This window comes from Palaemon carinicauda, chromosome 15 (genome assembly GCF_036898095.1).
Source record: "Palaemon carinicauda isolate YSFRI2023 chromosome 15, ASM3689809v2, whole genome shotgun sequence".
Classification (NCBI taxonomy): domain Eukaryota; kingdom Metazoa; phylum Arthropoda; class Malacostraca; order Decapoda; family Palaemonidae; genus Palaemon; species Palaemon carinicauda.
In genome coordinates this window covers 22,320,816-22,336,813 of record NC_090739.1, presented here as the reverse complement: position 1 = coordinate 22,336,813, position 15,998 = coordinate 22,320,816, and positions in this window count along the sequence as shown.

Below are 15,998 nucleotides of genomic sequence, written 5' to 3'. Positions count from 1 at the left end.
TGCGTATTTGTGTGCGTTTCTATTTTTTGTTGGGTTGATGTTTGTTTCGCCTTTTGAGTCTACATTAACCATTGTCATTTTGATGGAGTACGTTAAAAACGTTTTAAAGCTTAAAATTAACGTTAGTGTTTAATGCACATGTTAAGAAAAGTGTTGAATCTAAAAAAAAAAAAAAAAAAAAAAAAAAAAGTTGGTCTTTCATAGCCCATTGAAATGTTTGAATTTCAAAACATGCCTTGAATATATACAAATATTGAATTCACTCTAATGACTATTATGTTGAAATTTGTGACTGGTATCACTCAATTATTTCCAGATCTCGCCTTTAATTTGAAACGGATAGAATACCAAGAACTTTGTAAAAAATCAGGTGATAATTAGGATAATGGTAAAGGGAATATCTCACGGCTATTTCGTTTTCTCGACCTATTGGTGGTTTCGGCAACTTTAATTGGTAATTTAAAGGTGAAATAATGTCACCTTGAATCTTCCTTCGAATTATACGAGTAGTAAAAAAGATGTCTAAGTTAATTTGCCAGTCATTATTTTCTGTCGTAACAGAAACAAGGGTAAAGATGATCTTAGTAATAATAAGAATTCTAAGAATATCTCGATTGATACGATGTAGATATCGTTTTGGTTCATGCAAAGTTAGATGACTCCAGATATATAATGGACTAATGAGAATAGAACTGTATGGGGGTTTTCATAGGAAAGAAAAGGTCAGAAAGATATTGAAAATGGTGTTAGGTAACGACATTTCTGTTTCTCTTTTGATATCCTTAATTTTTTGTTAGTCCCCTACAAAAAAAATTACTTTTATATATCATACATATATATATATATATATATATATATATATATATATATATATATATGTATATATATATATATAGAAGTGAATACAGGTTTATCAACTTCACTTTTATCTGAGTGCAAGTGGAGAATGAATTTATGAAATATAATTAGGAAATCTTGGCCTTAACTGAAATACGTTGTAAAGGGATTGGTAAAGAAATCTTAGACCAAGGAAGCATATATATATATGTATATATATATATATATATATATATATATATATATATATATATATATATATATATATATATATATATATATATAGATAGATAGATAGATAGATAGATAGATAGATATCTACTCAGGGAGAACAGATGGAGTAGGAAGAGAAACGGGAGGAATGAGGATAACACCAAGACCAGAAAAGGCATTAACGGAATGGAGAGCTGTAAATAGTAGATTTTTCCTTGCAAAGTTTGAATTAAAGCAGGGCAATATGAGTATTATAGTTTACTATGCACCCTCAGAAGAATATTGGGAGCTAAATAGCAGGACAGGATTAGAAATGAAACTACAAGAGAGATTACTTGAGTGCCATATGTGGATGAGATCATGGTGAGCGGCAGATGGAGATAGTTTGGGTATGCTCTTCACACTCCCCAAGATGGAGATGGTTTGGGCATGCTCTTTGCACTCCCCGTGAGAGATTAGTTCACCAAACTTTCATCTGGTCTCCATAAGGCACTAGAAGAGTTGGAAGACCCAGACCTACATGGCTGAGGACCATGAAGCGTGAAGTAGGATAGGACGATTGGAGAAGAATTGATTTAAAAGCTCAAGATAGAGATGACTGGCGAAACGTAACTGAGGCCCTTTGCGTCAATAGGCGTAGGAGCTGATGATTATGATGCACCAACAAATAATTCCCCTGAAGAAAGGAAAGATGAATGCTATGAAGAACTTCAGATTGTATTAGATGAGATCCCAGAGAGAGAGAGAGAGAGAGAGAGAGAGAGAGAGAGAGAGAGAGAGAGAGAGAGAGAGAGCGGGGTGGGGGGGGGGGTAAGAAAATTGCGAATGGTGACTTCAATGGTAAGGTGGAAGGAATATTCAAGGTATAGAAAATGTGATGGGTGTTGAGGGTCTTGGCGAACTTGCAAGTGAAAATGGAGCATATTTTATAAGTTTTTGTTCAGCAAACATTCTTGTTATTGGAGGTACTCTTTTGCAGCACAAGGACATCCACAAGTGTACATGGACTTCAACATGTGGCAAGTACAAAACTCAATTAGATCACATAGCCATTAATAAAGAGAGAAGAACTCTGAGAAATGTAAGAAGATAGAGGGAGAGATATCAGTGATGATCACTAGCTCCTCATTGCCACACTGAAATTAAAACTGAAAGCACCCAACAGAAATGTTGATAAAATATCTAGGTTTGATACAACTAAGCTTCTAGAAGATGAGCGCAGAGAAACCTTTGCAAATGAATGTAGGAATCAATTTGCATTCCTAGAGACTTTAGGAGACAAAGAGCAGAGAATAAATTAAGAATAGTGTGATATTAAGAACATATCAGTCAGTTGGTAGCAAAGTTTTGGGACATGCAATTTCAAGGAGAAAACCATGAATATCAAATGATACTTTGGATATTATAAAAAGGAGACAAAGACAGAAATTGATAGTTAAAAGTTTTTGAGGAAGTAACGAAAATTACAAGGTAGAGCATGCTAAGTATTCCAGTATTATAGTGAAGTCAAAAGAAAAGCTAGGAATGATTGGAGAGAATATTTAGATAGGAAGACGAGGCTGACAAAGCTATGAATTCAGAGAGTGGCTATGGTGTGAGAATCGCTTATAGAATTATTAATGAAATCTCTACTGGGCAAAGAAGAAGCATATACTCATAAAAAAGAGAGATGGATCTGTTATAACAGAATATGAAGAAAGGCAACGTTGGATGGAACATTTTAGTGAGGTCATGGATAGGAGATATGAAGGGAACAATTTTATTGATATACCTGAAGCTGAGGAAGACCTTGATATGTCCATGAATAAATTCAGTGTGTTTGAGGTTGAAACCATCATTAAAAAATTAAAGAGATGGAAAGCCCCTGGATACGGTGGAATAACTGCCTAGATGATTTTGGCCGAAAATGAAGTGACTCCTAGAATACTTACAAGATTGTTTTATAGAATGTAGCGTGAAGAGGCAAAGCCTGATGAATGGGTACTGGGAGCGTTGGTGAAAATGACAAAAAAAAGGAGACATGACTAATTGTGATAATTACAGAGGCGTCATCCTTGCGTCTGTTGTCATGAAAATATATAGTATGCTCATTCTAAAGAGTCTAGAGAGAGAGGTTGATGAAAAGCGGAGCGATGAACACGCATGATTCAGGAAAAGGAGTTGTTTATTTTATGACATGTGGTACAGCAATGTGTAGAAGTTGTGCTGGCCAAATTATGAGGGAGTTCCTCTTTATTATGTAAATTTGATTAAATCTCTTCATAAGCATAGCAGATGCAAAGTTATGTTAGTGGAGTCCTATCAAATTAATTTCCAGTGAACAGTGGAGTATTCCAAGGGAATGTGTTGTCGCCTATGTTGTTTATCCTCCTCATGGATTTTGTAATGCATAGAACAGTTTGGTATGGTGGAGAAGGGTTGGACTGGATTAGTAACAGGAAATTAACTGATCTAGAGTATGGTAATGATGTCCTTATTTTCAGAACTCCACAGACCTTGCAAAGCTTGCTTACCAGAATGCATGAAATATCACACGAGGTTGGGCTTAGGATAAATAGATAAAAAACAGATGATGAGAACGGAATATGCAATGGAAAATGAAATGTTATTGGAAGGAGAGAGGATTAATAATGAATTATTTAAATATTTAGGAACTGTGATCTCCAATACAGGGTCATTAGAATTGAAGTTTAGTGAAAGATTGAAAAAAGCAAACCAGCCAATGACTGCGTTAAGTAAAATTTGGAAATCAAATCACCCGAAATTACATATAAAAATCAGACTGAATATCAACTTAGTGAGAAGAATATTTGGAATTAAATGGCAGGACAGGATTAGAAATTAAACTATAAGGGAGATTACTCGAATACCAGATGTGGATGAGATCATGGTGAAGGGTAGATGGAGATAGTTTGGGCATGCTCTTCGCATTCCCTAAGAGATTAGTTCACCAAACTTTTAACTGGGTTCCACTAGAAGAGTTAGAAGATCCAGGCCTACTTGGCTGAGAACTATGAAGCGTGAAGTGGGAGATGATTTATGGAGAAGTATTGAATTAAAAGATGAAGTAGAGACGGCTGGCGAAATCTAACCGAGGCCCTTTGCATCAATAAGCGTAGGAGGAGATGATGATGATGATGTTGGAGTTGGAGAGGACTAACAAAATTAAATTTAAGTATATTAAAAGAAAAACAATTTTCAATGTCTGATATATTTCTTTCTTATGAATACCTTCATTCAACCCTATTCACTCACATTAGGCCATTATATATATGGAGTCATCTAACTTTGATTTTGATTGATTAATTATGAGTTATCGTGCATCCTGACATTTAAGGTCATTGACGCTAAATCTAACTTTGCAAGAACCATAATATCTTCATCTCATCAAACGGAATTTTATGAGAATGCTTATTATTACTTATATAATTTTTATTGCTCTTGATGTTATGACATAAAAAAATGATTGGCAAATTAACTTAGAAGTATATTTTTACTCTGTACTCGCATATGTTTAAGGATATTTCAAAGTGACCTCACTTTACCTTCAAATTGCTAATTAAAGGTTAAACCACTAATAAATCGAGAAACAGAAATAATAGTGTGATATTCCCTTTATCATTATCTTAAACATATTCCCAATTTTACCAAGTTCTATCCGTTTCAAATTAAAGGCGAGATCTGGAAATAATTAGGTGAAAAGATTTATTTAATTATTGAGCTATTAATACTTAGCTCTTATCTGGTCCTAATAATTTTTCCAGTACATTTGAAGTAATTTCGGTCAAACACTGTATGCAGGTAAGCTACCATGAATATATGAGCACGCAGGTGGTAGTCACCCATCTGGACTTGGCTGCGCTAACGAGTCTGCCACATTTTCCTTGTCAAATCAACGACTCCTACAAGGTTGAAGGGATTTCAGTTCCAGTGGGTACAAAGGCAGGCCATCACGAATGTATATGCACAAAGAAAAAGTGTCTGTCCGTGCCTTGTCATACTTGTCATTCTAACTCCTACATGTTTGAAGGGAGATTATACATCAGTGTGTCTTGTCACACTTGCCTTGTCATCACATCTGCTATATTATGGAAAGGATTCCAGTCCAGCTTGTTTATAGATATGGAGGCAGGCCATCAGTTACTATTAAATGCATATATGAAAGCACCCCGCCATTCATTTCTCCGTCTTTTGTTTTCCATGCACGTTCGTAACTTTTTGTTTCTGTCACATTTGTATTGTCATTAACTACTCCCAAACACTTGAAGATATTTTATTCAAACAGAATAAAGAGATTAATCCCATGTCTGTTACATCAACCTTGTAAACTCAGCTCATACGAGTTGAGAGGAATTTCACATGTAAAAGATTCATTTTTACGTCTGTCTGTCACACTGACCTTGCCATTGCAGTTCCTATTTTCTCTCTCTCTCTCTCTCTCTCTCTCTCTCTCTCTCTCTCTCTCTCTCTCTCTCTCTCTCTCTCTCTTTCTATATATATATATATATATATATATATATATATATATATATATATATATATATATATATATATATATATGTGTGTGTGTGTGTGTGTAATATGTATATCAAATATTGAGCCACAGATAGTTATTGAATATAAAATTCACTCCACCTGGGGATTAACATCCCCAACGGAGAATTCAAGTATGATAAGTGTATCATCCTGAACATGGATTTGAGCCTATGCCACTGGGTCGATATAAAAATAGACAGTCGACATATCTACTGTTATATACGATGAATTAGACTCCGTTGTGCATTCCCCGTTGAAGTTGGTTATTTGTTAATTTAGTAATCCCATAAAAAAAAAAAATTCTTCCAATTCTTAAGAACTTTCTCATGCATCTTACCATTTGGATAGTTGCCTAGATTGCTCTCCTCAGTATTCTTCTATATCGTTTCATTACCACCTACCAAAGGTATTTTGTTTGTTGTTGCAGATTGCCTGGCCCTTACGGTTAGGCACAGGCTCTTGCGCACTTGCAGCCCATAGGTGTATTTTAGGTTTGTAGGTGATTTAGGATATGGGATAATCTGCGACTTTTATTTGTAGGTGGTTTGTGATGTGGGTCAAAGATAATCAGCAAAACGTTTAGTAATTTTCAGTTCAGATCTCTTTATTTTTAGAGGCGCCCCAGCCTCTTTAGGTCAAATGAAAAAGAAGGTGACGGAGGGGAAGAAGGCATCCACCCCAAAAGAACCCACTGGCTCCCAGCGTTCAGTTGGAGAAAAAAAGGTACAGCAGTAAGTCCCGATGAGTGGAAGAGCGCGGGAAGGAGTAAGGAGTTTTTTTAGTTTGAGATATTGGTATAAAAGGAGTAAAAAACTTCGTTAGTAGTTTAAGTTTAAGTTTTTAGGATGAGCAGCAGTATAGAGTTTCAGCTTGAGTGGGAGGGAGCTGAAAAGAGAAAATTGGTTAGCGGGAATACGTAGTAGAGAAAGGGGGGAATAAATATTCCTGTACCTGAAAATGATAGAGCAAGAAGTAGAAATAAAATTTTGATTATGTTTTGGTCATTGAGACGTCTACCTGGTTTTCAGATTTTATTGTTTGGTTAGGAGCAAGTTCTGAACTTTTTTTTTTTTTTAAGAGAGAAGAGAATAGCATGTGAGAGGAGAGCTAAAAAGAGATTAAGCAGAGAATTATAAGATCGGATTGCTTTGGTTTCAAACTGGTGTTGTTAATTCCATTATCTGGGTGGAAAGTAGCTGCGGAGAAAGGCTGAGAATGCATCAACATTAGAAATTATGTGTTTTGCAATTGCCTTCGCGGTTACAGGAATGTTATAGTTGAATTTCTTTCTTCGTAGGTTTGTTTCTGGACAATGCAACAGGTAGTGCTACAGAGGTTCATCGATAGTCGCTGATAGTAGTTGTACCAGCCATCCGCGTGATTTGTTCCTGAATACTTTTTCTGAGGCAAAGATATATAGGTGGCATCATTGAGCAGTTTGTTAAAGTCTAGTGATAAGATGGAGATGTCGCTGTGGGGTCCTTTATATATTCAAGAGACCACTCTGTCATAGATTGCTCGAATCTTACTCAGTTTGCAAAGTCCGGGTTCCACCTTTTTTGGGGAAGAGTAGGAGGACGGGGTTATTTCTCAAGTTTAAGGTCAATTTCTACTGCAAAGTGATCACTTGTTAGCACAGGGTGCAGTCGCCTGTTAGCACCCCTTTGGATGGTTCTTGACAGGAAGGGGAGGTTTAACGACGGCCCCTTTGATGGGTTATTTCTGACACATTATTAAGAATGTTATGTCTGGATATTCTTGCTGGAAGGTGGGCAGATGTCGGCCGGTTTGGTTTGTTGCTAATATTAAGTTCAAGAACGGATGATGGGAGTTGATATTGCCTTTAATGAATGTATCATCTTCATAGGCGGCGGCAAAGAGCACCTCCGCATTGATCCTTTTGTTGGGGGATTTGTAGACATTGTGGACTATGAGGGTTGTGGCTAGCAGAGACACCTGAACACCGAGTGTTTTTTTGTTTCTGTCCCACATTTGATGCTTTGTACTCTTTTTGAGGGGATACTATTCTTGGTGAGAGTAGTTAATTCTTTCATTATTGGTGTTAGATACTTGGTATACACTTTAAATCCTCCAAATGAGAAGGGTGCGTTCTCACTTATTAAGGGCTTCTGCAACATAATAATGTCAGGATTTTGCACTGAGGTGTAGGATTGTAGGAAGGCGAGTTTGGTTCTGTGTCCGCAGACGTTCCATTGGAGCACTTTCACTTTGGTGTTGTTGAGAGTTACTTTGTTGGTGAGTGTGTTTGTGTTAGGATCGTTGTTAGGTTCTTGGGTGGCAATGCTAAAAACAAAGTCATCTAAGGTTTGCTGTGAGTAGTTAATTCTATGTGCATTTAAAAAGTTACTGAGTATGTTAGATATTACAGTAATAAAGGCACCCATGGGGCAAGTGATGGGGTCTAGGTCATTCCAATCAGTGGAGGGTGGTTTAAAAGGGGGGTAGAGGGGTGTAAGGTGCTTGGAGGGCTTCTGACTGTGGATCTAGGGAGGTTGGGAAAATCAATTAAGGAATTAGTGGGGACATGGGTGTGGGTTAGTGAGGAGGTGGATTGTTAACGGGTTTGCTCAGGAGTGACAGGGATGGAGGGAGAGGGGAATTTTGGTGAAGGTGTGGTAGGAGTATGGGAGGGGGCTCGTTGAGAATTTGGAGGAGTGTTTGGCGGATGTTGAGGTTTAGGTTTTTGAAGAGGAAAGTTCACCAATTGCAGGTCTGGTTGAAGAAGGATTAGGCCGAGGGGAGGTGTGGTTGATAGGAAGAAGGTTGATGGGTTCAACATAGCTGCAGGTTGTAGTGGCGATCTGCTCCTTGAAGGTCGGTAATCCATTGAAGCCTTACCGGACATCTCTTCTGCTAAGCGTGGACAGGTCTTCGGCAGTTGGGGCACTTGGCAACGTTGTGTTATCCAGCCTTAAATCTGGTGATGCAGTGGTCAGTGGGGTGCTGTCTGCTGCTGCAGATGGCACATCCCTCTGGGCCTGTGCAGTGGCTCCTGTGGTGTCTTAATTTCTGACTCCTGAAGCATCTGAGGAGTTCTGGGAAGTATTCCTCCATGTAGAAGGTTCACCAGTAGCCAAAGGAGATCTGTGGAGGTCGTAATCGCTTCAAGCTTGTGGGATCTCCTTCCGGATTTCCCCTCGCATCTCTTGGCCGATAGGATGGATGGTTTGTTTCATTACTGGTTGCAGAGGTAGGTCGAGGTCATAGTTGATGATAATGGTCGTCAACTTCTCCGTGTAGTTGAGGTACTGGACATTGTTGTGTTGCTGAAGGAAATCCGAGGTCTCCTTGTCCTGTACAGAGATGACAAGTTGTCCTCGACGTTTGGGTCTTATTGTCATTTTTAGTTGTGGATGTTTAGTCTCCATTGCGGCTATGGCAGCATAGGAGGCCGTATTGGGGCCAGGAGTAAGCCTGAATCTGTCTGGCCGGGTAGAGTTATTGTTGGTGATCTCTGGTAGAGATGGTGTCATTGTCTTCATCTACTTTTTCTTCTTCGTAGTTCTCGGTGTCTTCTTCAACGGGCTCGTTGCTCTTAGGGGTCTTGTTGTCGGTAGGTGTTTCCTGGATGTGGTCCATGTCTGTTTGTGTGGACCTGGTAGGTTGTTTCCTGTTGTGACTTCGTAAGGTGAGGCATCTGGGTTTTATTATCCTTCCTTTCTCCACCCGAGTTCGAGGGGAGTCGGAAAGGATGGAGGGGGACAAACCCCTTGCTGCCATCGCAAACACACTATGGTAGCCGACAGCTGCTCGTCGAACTAGCAGGTGTATGTGTGTCATTGACGTCCCAATAACACCAGTTAACGTGTGCTTTTGACGCAGTTCAAAATTCGCTAATTTAAAACTCGCTAACATTGGTTGTGGACGGTTACACGTCCTTAGAGTCCCACTGTCAAAGAGAGAGTGGGACCAAACGTATAAATAAGGCTTATCAGCATTTTTTTTATGTGGCAAATGTTTTCATTCATTAACTTTTAACAATTATCATCAATCTCTCTCTCTCTCTCTCTCTCTCTCTCTCTCTCTCTCTCTCTCTCTCTCTCTCTCTCTCACACACACTGTGCCATAATTGGGTTTTATTGATATATGAAATTTGCCTCGGGTTTGGATTTTTACTTTCCAAGAAAAATACATAAATGAACATAAGTAGAGTATTAATATAGAGATTATTTTTATTAAGCAAGTACATTTTTTGTGTTCTGTTAGTTGCTTTAAAAATAATTTGAAATCGTATATATACATATATTATGTTTGTGTGTCATTTATATAGTATTATAACAATCTGCATAGCTTTGAACATTATGCTTTTCAAATATTAATGAAGAGCATTCGGTTACTTATTTAGGATGCTTTTGTTGAGACCTAATCGGAAAACAATGTTTATCATATAGCATACAATTAATTTTTGGACATTCGCTATGGAAATCCTCCGGGATTTAGTTTGCATATTAGTCATATTAATGTCGATTTAGGAATCCCTTTATTATGAAATCCTGTATTTGAAACGAGGATTTTAGTTCGAATTGATTTTACCACAGAATTGCTCGTTGTTGCTTAGGGATCTGTACGGATGAAATAAAGTTGTTGAAAGCAATTAACTCGTGTTTGGACTGAATTAGTAGAGAGCTTTGTGGATTAAGATTAAATAAGTTACCTGTGATTGTTGAGGGTAATCTTATTTTGGTATTAATAAAGGGAAGGTGTCAGATGTGGAAATCATTTAGAAGAGCAGAGTTTGTATGATTCAAACGATATTAGTTCCTTTTGTAAGAATATTAGTACAATCATTTTCTCATAAGCACTTGAGGGGAATATATTTGCTGTAAAGGACACTCTTATAGGCGTTTATGTTCCTGAATGCTTTTGACTGTTTATTCAGTACTTTGGAATAGTATATTCTCTCTCTCTCTCTCTCTCTCTCTCTCTCTCTCTCTCTCTCTCTCTCTCTCTCTCTCTCTCTCTCTCTCTCTCTCATATGTGCTTTAATGTTGTTGAATGATTTTGCCTATTTACTCTCTCTCTCTCTCTCTCTCTCTCTCTCTCTCTCTCTCTCTCTCTCTCTCTCTCTCTCTCTCTCTCTCTCTCTCTCTCAGGAGGCATACACATCCTTTAACCACGTCTCTGTTAAGCCATCCATTTACAACTAACGCTGAAGTCTCAAAACCCCTTCGGACGAAATAACGCAATTACTGATTATCTGGTCTTCGTCCAGACTTTCTTCAGAGGTTCTTGGGGGTGGGGGGGGGGGGGTTTGAGCACCCCTGGATTGGATTTCACATATTTTTATGTCCTGTGTCTTCCTTTTGGACTTGGATGTTTGAACCCCGTTCACTAGAATGTGAGGATGATGTTAAGTTCTCTTGTAGGAATATATTAAATAAGGCTCTGAATGACCTTACCGATTCTAGTGCCTGGCCCTGGCCCTAAATTCATATGCCAATCCAATTCCAGTCTTAGTTCGGTACGATTCAACGTCTATTTTGCAATGTCATATTAGATTACTATATTTTAATACTGTAATACGTAATTCATCTCGTTTGTTCATTTTTTTTTTCCAGTAAAAGTTTATAAACATATCTTATTATTTAATCTAATTCCAATCCTACATTGGTATAATATAAGGGTTATTAAGCAGTGTCGTATTTTTATGATCTCAATTTTCTAAGTAATAAATGGGGTTTATATTTTTTTAGTAATATATATCTTCTATGTAATAAAGAGCAAGTGTCTGACTATATAAATAAATGAAAAAATATACCGTGTGTGTATATATATATATATATATATATATATATATATATATATATATATATATATATATAATATTTGTATATATACGGTAAACCTATATCTTCCTGTCACTCTCAAGGGGAGAAGGAGTAGACATACCTGGGCGAGGGGGGATAACCCGATAAATTCCCAAAGAAACCACTCTCTCCCACAAATTGCCGAACTAGCGAATTGTAGTTAGGAAAGGAGGACTGGGAAGGGTTGAATCTGTGTGTGCACCTATTTAGAAATTTAGCCATCGGTTAGAAGTCGCTAATCGTGTTTTAACCTGAGCTTTTAAATCAATACTTCTCCATTCATCATCTACTTCAAGTTTCATAGTCATCCGCCATGTAGGCCTGGGTCTTCCAACTTTTCTTGTGCCACTTGGAGCCCAGTTAAACGTTTGGTGAACTTATCTGTCTTGGGGAGTGTGAAGAGCATGGCCAAACCATCTCCATCTACCCCTCGCCATGATCTCATCCACATATGTCACTCGAGTAATCTCTCTTTACAGTTTCATTTGTAATTCTGTTCTGCCATTTAGCTTCCAATGTTTTTCTGAGGGCTTTGTTCTCAAATCCACAAAATATCTTGAAGATTGTTTCATTGTCATACCACGAATCATGTCCATAGAGTAACAGATCTCACAAAACTGATATATAGTCTGATTTTTTATATAATTTTAGGCGATTTGATTCCAAATTTTACTTAACCTAGCCATTGTCTGGTTTACTTTTTTCAATCTTTCACTACACTCTAATTCTAAAGACCCTGTATTGGGATTATAGATCCTAAATACTTAAATGATTCTACCCACCTCATTATTCCTTTTTCCTTACAATGATATTTCATCTTCCATTGCACATTTCGTTCATATCATCTCTGTCTTTCTTCTATTTATCTTAAGCCCGGGTCTTTCTTCTATTTATCTTAAGCCCAACAATATATATATATATATATATATATATATATATATATATATATATATATATATATATATATATCTATATATATATATATATATATATATATATATATATATATATATATATATATATATATATATATATCACTTTTACCCTTTGTCTTCAATATTCAAGATTTCTTCGTTCTTGTCTTGGGTTCCTTGGTTCTGTTTATTCAGACTGCTCTTTCCGGCAAGTTTCCATTTTTGTGGCTCCTTTTTTCCAGAGATTCGCAGACCTTGTGATAATATTTATTGTACGTTTTTACTTGAGAAATGTTATATTTACTTCAGCATTTTGCATTGATGTTAACTGTATTGTTCCGCAATTGAGATAGTTTATATGATTAATGAGAAGTTTTATGGTTTATGTTTATACTTGAAATGTTAAATTAACGATCAGTTCGGACTTTTCTTTTTCATATAAGGCTATTTTTAGGTGTTCACTTAGCCTAAATTATTGTTAATTTTAATTGTTTCCTCATTACTGTTTGTATATTTAATATAAATTCTTTTTCATTTTTTTTTCGTGTTCTAGTTTTTCCTTATATTTGGAATTTCTTGAGGATTGTAGACATTCACGCTTTCGTGAAAATACAGCAGTGTGTCTTGAGCTTTTGTCTCATATCCTGCTGTGACGAATGTTCGGATATCCTCTGTCATACCCCGGCGTCGTTCGGGGACAGCTGGTTCGAAGCTTTTTCAAGCTTATTGAAACTTGTGGAGATTGGCTGTCATATTTGGTGGGGTTTCTTCCTGGAAGACATTTTCGTTCCATCTGCCTGTTTGACCCTATGGAGGTCACTGGCTAGATTGTATATTTTCGGGGTAAAATTATTTTCTTTTTCAATAATATTTGATATTTTTGAGGTATGACTTTCATGTTTGGAATATAGTTTTCCTATTTGAAAATCAATATCTTAACCCAACTTTTAGCTTTTTAATCAAGTTTTTCCGAATATATCTATTTCTGAATACTTTGAAATTTAATTTAAATTATTTAGAAACTGGGACAGCATTGGTAATCTACGGGTAGTAAACTTCACGTTTAGACATATTGACATCTATCCATAACTATGATTCTCACCACTGACCAAAATATATTTATTCAGAATGTAAATAATTTTATCCGAGTTTCGGAAGGGTACGTAACGTCCTGATGGTCGTTAATTGCTGGCTGTTCCCTCTCTTATAGGTCATAAATAATCTTTTTTATCACAAATAAAACCCATGTTTACATGCATGTGACATATATAAAAAAACCAGTTGTACTTAATCTGTTGTTAATGATTACTTAAACAAAGGGATATAGAGAGTGAATTCTTAAAGAATAATTCAAGCTTTGCCCATCGTCAGGGTCCGTGAAATTTGATTAAACTTTTATTCTTTGGAGTTTATCAAGTTCGCTATTGATTTTTCTCTGAACTTTTTGGAAGCCTTTGAAGTAACGCTAATAAGCTTGTACCTGGAGGGGTCTTAGCGTCTTATAAGAAATCTTAAAGGGCCTTCTTACTCATGAATAAACAGACTATAGATGAGGTATATAATTGGCAGTTATATTAAATATATTTTTGTTTAGGTAGTATGTATGTGCTTCTGCAATTATGGTATCCTTAAAAGTAGTTATTGGCATTCCATTTGCAATAATCTGATTTTAATATCTGTGTTTACATCGTTTGGATATATGTTTGTGATTTATTTTGATGCTGCTGCTGCTACTACTAATACTACTACTACTACTACTACTACTACTACTACTACTACTACTACTACTACTACTACTACTGCTACTGGTAATGAAGATGATGACGTAACAGCATTAATACGATATAAATATTTTTGATGACAAGAAAAAAAAGGTTACCAAAAAAAGCAGCCAAGTCCTTTTTTCCCTTTTGCCTACGTAAATCTTTTAACCTTTAATCCCAAAGGGAAGGAGAAAATGGTGGGCAAATAAGTCTTCTATCAAGAGAGGGTAAGCGATTCGTTTAACCCGTAGCGGAGAACCTAAAAATCCCTAATCAGATTTGCATAACAAAAGGGCCCGGCCTTCACCGCAGTGAGACCGATGGAGTCTTCATTTTTAAATTCCAGGATATGCAGATGCAGCCTCCATGCTCTAAGATTCACTGGGAATTCAAGGAACACAAAGCAACCACATATTTCTAGCTAAAGATATGGCTTCAGATCCTAGGAGTTTGAATCTCTCTCTCTCTCTCTCTCCCTCTCTCTCTCTCTCTCTCTCTCTCTCTCTCTCTCTCTCTCTCTCTCTCTCTCTCTCTCTCTCTCTCTCTCTCTCTAGCAAATACAAAACCATTTTAAACTTTCACGGGAGGATTTTATGGCCGTTCTTTATAGACACAATTTATTTATTTCGGTTTTATTTTTTTATTATGCTGTTACAGTATTATATATGAGCACTAAATCATGATACTTGACTTCAACTCTGTGAATAAAACTAGACCTTACTAAACGAATATATGACCGTTTGTCGCCTCCGTAGAGAAGACATAACTATATGGCAATCAACCTCAAAAGACGGGCATTAATTGTGGTGTCCTTCAGAGGTTCCATAAGATTTATTTGGTTGGTGTTTGTGGATTTTAAAGATACCCCGAATTTGTCGTAAACCAGACTCGAAGAGTTTTAGTTTCCACCAATCATAAGGCAGAGTTATTAGCCACTACTACCTATTTCAAGGCTGATAACACCCTCCTTTTTTATATAACTAATGAACTAAGCTTCTGATTAATGTGAAACCGGAACCACCAGAGTTTGAGACACCGACCTAATTAAGAAAAATGGATTCAAGCATCTACTCCGCATCATTTCTTACTGTAAATTGAGAAATGTTATCTCACTTTTGTGGGCATGGTGAGAACGGAAATTAAGACATGGCCACTAGCACAGAATGACGTGTGTCGACCATGATGTGGGTCCCCTTGACGGCCCCATTCCTGTATAGTTATAAAATAATATAGAATTTGTAGTGCATTATACTACTTTTTGAAGGAATCTAACGATATTGATTAGTTATGTTGAATAAACTCATATATATATATATATATATATATATATATATATATATATATATATATGTATATGTATATATATTTACTTATATATATATATATATATATATATATATATATATATATATATATATATATATTCTACTTCAGTCTTGTAACCTTATTCAGTAAAATGTTAGTTGCTATAGTACAATATATGTACAATACACGTAATGTTAATAAAGTCTTATCATCCTTTCACCTCCATCTAATTCTCAGCCATATTGAATATTTATAATGATCATATTATGTACCCACCCTCAACAATCATTCCATAACTTCTACCCACTAATGAAAACACCTTATCTCTATCAAAGGTATATATATATATATATATATATATATATATATATATATATTTATATATATATATATACATATATATATATATATATATAAATATATATTTATATATATATTTATAGATATATCCATATATATATATATATATATATATATATATGTGTGTGTGTGTGTATTTATATAATTTCTTGTACTAATATAATGATAACCATACAGAAAGGTGGGCGTGGCAGATGTAAACGTCACAGGTCCCTACGTCATGGTCGACACACGTCATTCTG